Consider the following 6,856-nt stretch of genomic DNA (forward strand, 5'->3'; position numbering starts at 1 on the left):
CTTCCCCTAGCCGCTTACTCTAACCCTAACCATCAAAAATTAATACTAACCCTTACCCCAAACCTAACCAGAACCCAACTGTAACCCTGACACTAAAACCACATTTTGACTGTCAAAAATGCCTTCAACTTCATGAGGACATGGATTTTGGTCCCCACGAGGGCTCTTGGTCCGACCAGTATAGTAAATTTCAGATTTTGGTCCCCATCAAGATAGTAAGAACCCGTACACACACACACACACACCAGCTTAGAGTTTGATTTCATGTCAGAGCTCAAGTCAAGGCTGCCCACAACAACCAAACAGGTAGTATTGATGGGAATTCCGGCACTAAAAAGAGCTGGCTCTTTCCGAACCCAACCGGCTTTTCAGGTTGTTTTGTTGCTTTAATTTATTTATTATCAACAACAATATAAAATTATGCACAAAGGAAATTACTAATGTAAAAAAAATGTGGTTTTATTTATATATGTTTATATATAAATATTTACGGTGGCCCCCAGAGACAAAGCACGTACAAACGCCAAAACACACACAAACTCCAAAAAGCACGTACAAGCTCCGAAGCATGTCCAAACTCCAAAACACATTGCTAGCGTTAACTGAACTTCCAAAACAGAGCTACCTAGATCACTTAAATTACACAATTGTTTGTGTATTTATACACAAGCACTCATATATATTCAAATAACTTTAAAAAAAAGAGTTCATTTACCTGTTACTCCCACACACCAAATCCGGTCGTGGTACTTCCTGGCTTATGTAGCCACTAGGTAGCAAAAGCTCAACACTGTCCCTAGCATCCTGGAGCACTTCTGTCATGTTTTGGAGTTTCTACGTGTTTTGGAGGTTTCACATGCTTCGAAGTTTGTACGTGTTTTGGAGTTTGTACATGCTTTGTCTCTAGGGGCCACCGTAAATATACTTTTGTTTATTCACTCCACATAAAATGTAATAAATAAATCATATAATACAAAGACCAACTATTTACATTTCAACTTTTAAGTATTTAAATTTTCAGCGTTTTCTTTTTAAACAAATTTAAAGTGAAACAACACAAAACACTGCAAACCACAACACAATTAAATATAAATTAAAACGTGCAAAACAAAAAGAAGATGCACATTCTCTGTCATATGGGCCTGCATGAGTAAACTTTCTGAATCCTCTATCATCCGCAACTGAAAATAGTTGTGCATGATTACTATACCTTTCTAATGTGACGTTGTTGTCCCCAGCTCTCATTCTTTGTCTTTCCCTCCCGCTCTCTTCCTGTGCTACTGCGAGTGTAACTACCGCCCCTCCCCCCTCTGCCCATAGCAAGCACAAGGCTCGCATGCGGAGTGAAGCGGGAAAAAAGTGCACGAGAGAGGGTGAGAGAAAGAAAAAACACGTCGTTCACTTCAAAGAGTCGGCTCTAACAGCCGTTTTGTTCGCAATCGACACATCACTAACAGGTAGTCCTCTGATTACATGCAACAGAAAACAGGTTACCCGGTTTTACAAAATAAAAAAAAATAAAAAATCTGCACGACCCAGAGGGAGATGGTTATTTCTGAAGGTACCATTAAAACTGGTAACATTTTTCAATGATAACTTTCCTAATCAGAATGTAACAAGGCTGCAAATCATTGATCTCTATGTCATTTTAGTAACTCTCCTGTCTTGATATGATCGGCCCTACAATTCAGAACCAATTCAGATCAGGGGCTGCTAGGCTTGATCTCTTTTCTTTTATGTTCTCAGCAAGCCCGCGCTACCTTCAACTTAATGCATTTTTGACACTTATATACACCATCAGTGTAATTTTTTTTAAAACCATAAACATATGTTTTTGTTTGCTTAAGCCATCTTAAGCCTTAACCATGAGCCTTAACTTGCACAAAATGGCAGATGTAACAATGGCAAGGCAAGGCAAGTTTATTTGTATAGCACAATTCAACAACAAGGTGATTCAAAGTGCTTTTGCTTGCAATGATACAAATTACTAAGCTGGTTTTTATTACGGTCTTTGGGTCCAGTGTTTTGAGTTTCGTCTGATTTCATCATTTCCTCGTTTGTTTCTTTATATTTATATTCCCAGATTTCGGTTTCCTATCCATCCTGTATTGTCCTTATGGATTCTTGTCTCCCTTATGTTCCCGTGTCTGGTCTGTTGCCATTTTTGTGTTGTATATAATATCCCTTTGTATCAAGTTAGTTGTAATTTCTCTGTGGTTATCCCTTTGTTCTTGATATCCTCATTTTTCACTCCATGTTTAGTGTTTATAAACTTAAAATAGTATTCCTAGTTTCAGTGATTCTGGGTTATGTACTAGTTTAAGTTGTTTGTATTCTGTCCCTTGTTTTAGTCATCGAGCTTTGCCTCTGTTCCCCAGGTGTTTCTTTTCCCCTCATTATCTTGTGACTATGTATTGTCTGAGTCTCCCTCTGTTCATTGTTTGCTCCTAACAAAGAAAAAAACATGATTATATATTTCCCACCTCTTCATCCATGAGTACTTCCATACAGCATTGAGATTTATCAGATGTTTCTGTTTGTATTGACATTTCATTGTAGCAGCCTCACCATGTGCTGCTGATGAAGCCTCTAAAGAAACTTAACTGGTAAGCAATTAGTGTTGATTTGTTGTTTTTCATGTATATCTTCTAAGTCAGAGACTGACAAAGAGTCTCTGAGAAGGTGTGGAAGTGGGCACTTTCCAGGAAAAGAAAATGTACATAGACACGAGGGGTGATTCTAGGTTCTAGGATCAGAGCTTTGGGGGTGCTGAGCACCCAGAGAGCTGCCCAGCCAGGCAAGGTAAACTTTAGTCGTCATGATGAGACTTCTTCCCCGTCTCTGTCAGTCCCTGCATCCTTAAATGTCTCCAGTTGTCCCGAGTTCCCTCTGACTGTCTCCTTGGTGCATTTAAACCCCTGTTCCTCCCTGTCCTCATCGTCTGTTGTCTTCATCTCCATTATCAGTCATCATAATTTTACCTCTCTGTGCAAGTCTGCAAATTTCTTTATTAAATCATAAGATTCTTAAATTCATCAAGTCTCTCTGTGCCTGGGTCCTCGTCACAAAACATGACATCACTGTTTTGTACATTTTAACACAATTTAATCCCACATTTGTGAAAGAAAAGCAAAACACTTTTTGAAAAGTCTGTAACAAAACCATCAAATCTGATCAAAGGTTATTTAAATGCTGCTAAAAGAAGAATGGATTGGAATAAAAAATACATATCCTAACATTAATTACTGGGGAAGAATAATGAATGATGCTCACAGTGAGTAAAAAGTAAACTGAGTGCATTTTTTGGACAGAGATTCACTTTTAATGTGTATGTATAATATAATACAGATACATAAAAATACACTCCAAAAATAGAAGAGTCCTTGAAATGTACAAAATATTATTAAAAAATTAGAAATGAGACACCTTGGCCTCTGGTACAATGTATACAATGTATGAAAAGATCTTTACTGCAGATATTACTATGGCTCTGCAGATTTGTTCTTTTCTTTTATCCTATGTCGCCTCACCTTGAGGTTGGTAAATCTGTCTATCACATTTTGGTGTTCTGTCTGCTCAAGCATTTCTCAACTGACATCACAGCCAGGTGCTGGAGTCTGCTTTGACCCATGGTCCTTCTCAGCCAGGTATGGAGCTGACTCAAGACACTAAAAGACCTTTCACAGCTACAGCTGCTAGCTGGGTTTGTTAGGGCAACCTGAATAACAGTTTTCAGTGTGGGGACAATCTGATTATCCAGAAGATTGTACAATGTTAACATATCTGGAATGGCACCAGCCTCATTCTTGAGCTTCAAAAAGGTTTTGGCAACCGTGACTTCCTCTGACTAAAGCTCAATATGGTAATGCAGTGCCAGGGCTGACAACCCAGTTTGTTTTGCAGATTCTGTACAGCAGCTTTAATATAGGGAGAAAACAACTTCCAGATTGTACGAGTAAAATTAGTTTAACAGTTTCTGTTTTGCCTGTGTCCTGAATTCGAAAATGTTGAGCAACAGAACAAACCAACAGAGGCTCAGGAGAGTGCAATCAGACAAGGAGTTTATTAAACACACGCAGGAGGAGAAGTATACAGCACCACACCAGCAAAACGTCTCCTGCTAAGAATACACGTGGAAGTGTTTTATAACATCAGGGTTCACGCCCCTTCTCGCGTCGATTACAGATCAGATACATCGATTTGCAGTAAATGGTACATCTTAAATGGCTAAAAACAGACACAAAAGTTCCCTTTTCTATAACACCTTCCATACACGGCAATAAATTTCAAGCCTACATGGTCCCTGAGGGCTTGTCCTCTTCTTGACGGGTCTTCTGTCATCTGTTACCAAGTAGACTAAAATGCAGTTAGAAGCTAAATGAATTTCAGGCCTTTGGTCTGGCAGGTTTTTGGATTATATGTGTTTGTAAGCGTGTATGTGTCTATCCTTCTATGCTCCAAGTCACCCACAATATATCACACTTGTAAGAGTCATAGTTTCTAAGTTATAGCACTTTTTTTGGTCAGTTTTTAACCAATAAATCATTAAACTGACGTTGAAGATCTTGGTGGCTGTAAGCCAATTTCAGTGGATTACATACTGACAGAATGATGGCATGCACGCAGCGCAGATTTGGCAGGTCCCGGTTCAGGTAGCCCAATTTAGTTTCACATTCAACGTGATGTTACTAAAGACAAAAACTACAATAACTCCTGGACCTGGGATATAGAGTATGTTTGGGGAGTGTGATTGTGTGTACAGTGTCTGTTTCTGTCTGTCTCCACGTCGGGTGAGTGCTGAATGTTTGCTTATGTGTATATGGGGGTGGGAATGCACGTTTGTGCCTGTGTGTGCCTGTTTGTCTGTGTCTATATGTCAGGTCGGGTCTTAGACTCCACCTCTCTGGGAACATCTCCAGCTCTTCGAGGTATGGAGACCTATCTTCCCTCACCACACTCCCTGCCGGTGGCTGATGCCCTCAGACGTCAGTGCGTTGGTGGTTCTTGGTGTCTGGGGCTGGGAGCTCATGTATGTACCGGCTCACTCCTGTTGGCGGCTTGGCGGGGCCTGGTGCCTGTGGCCCGGCTGGGCCCCTTCTGGGGGTGGGGCACCCTCAGGCCTCTGGGCCTGGGGCTCGGTCCTCTCTGGCACAGCTGGCTGCCATGCTTGCTTCTTTTTTCCCCCATTTGTATTTCAAATGTCTAAACACCGTTTTTTTTTACCAAACACATTTCCAGTTTTCCAGTTTCCAGTTTTTTGTGTGTTTCCACACTGGCTGCCAGCAGAGCCCACGGACATGTCACTGCAACCCCCTCTGGCCTCTACTCCGTGGCTGCTGGGTGACCCCTCGTCTGGGGCTTTCCTCAGCTCTTCCCAGGAGGGTGGCACAGTTGCCCCTTTGGTGGTCCTCCTTGGGTCCTCATACTCTGGGTCCTCTGGATGTCTGGGGTCTGGACCTCCTCCATACCTGCTTCATGCCCTGGGGGACGGGGCTATGGCTCCCCACACTCCCTAGCAGATCGTTACATGGAGAAACCTTTTGAATACAAGCGTGCTGATCCACACAGGTGTACACACAGGTGTTCACAGACACAAACTACACCTTTCTTGGCAAAGCACATTGTGCACTCTCTATCTTGCGTGGTGCACAATAACATTTAATATTTAGTATCTATTGTTAAAAACAGGGCATAATGACTGGATTTCTTGCTGTAGTGTCGAAAAGGACACTAGTTTGTTTTACAATCACTTATATCATAGTGATACACATGTGAGGACATGGCAGGCCTCTAGTACAAGTGTCAAATGCAGTGTATTAGCACCAGGAGCTAAAGAAAAATCTTGATAAATTATGCACTTTTCAGGAAACTATAGAATAGATTAGAATAGAATAAACCTTTATTATCCCACGAATGAGAAATTTGGGTGTTACACAGCTCTTACAGCAAGAGGAATATAGACATAAAGTGGTCCTATAAACATAAGCAACCGAAGTTCTTATGCCTAAATAAAATTGTACAGAGATATGTATAAAATTTATATTCATAAAGTTATATTCATATTTACCAGTTACTTTACACAGCAATCTTACTTCACCACCATCTGCAGCTTTACCCAAAGCAAACACAAGCTCTTATAGCAAACATGAAGTTAACATAGAGTGGTGTGCACATGTCAAAATCTTGGCAGAGTACCCACTCTCTTTTACAGTGCTGCCACCTTGTGAGCAAAGTCTAAAACTTCAGGTGAACTTCAAATTCAGTTCAGATCAAGTACATTTTCAGGGTAAACAACAATACAACACAAAGCTCTGTTTATCAGTAATGTCATTACCACAAATTATATACATTTATGTATCAGAGTACAGGACTGGTTTATGTGTGGTTTATCCCCAACTCCCATTCAGGCCATCTTTGATCCCTACTGCAACTCCCAGAAGTGTAACAGTGTCATCATACTTCTAAAGCTGTCCTCCTCAGCACAGGTATACTGTGCTTCATCTGTTTGTCTACTCTTATCCAACAGCAGCATCCACTGAACCAAATGTGTGGTCACTGGCTGGAGCTGGACTGAACAAACCTGTGACTTTATTTCCAAAGTTACATTTGCATAAATATTTGCACAGTTTTGCCTACACAAATGTAAAAAAAACAACAACCCCAAAACCAAAAAACCAACACTTCTACATAACCAGAATATCTCCCAGAGAAAAATGGGAGGGGGGGCATCATTTTCCATTAGACTCATTAATTGTGCGTCCTAGCAAGCCCTCGCTATGTAAAACAAACTGATGCACCCCTGCTCAGTCCTGATCCATCATCAGTGTGTCCTACCTGCAACACTGGATTAACCACA

Source organism: Haplochromis burtoni, unplaced genomic scaffold (assembly GCF_018398535.1).
Source record: "Haplochromis burtoni strain Fernald_Lab_line unplaced genomic scaffold, NCSU_Asbu1 Contig_120, whole genome shotgun sequence".
NCBI classification, from domain to species: domain Eukaryota; kingdom Metazoa; phylum Chordata; class Actinopteri; order Cichliformes; family Cichlidae; genus Haplochromis; species Haplochromis burtoni.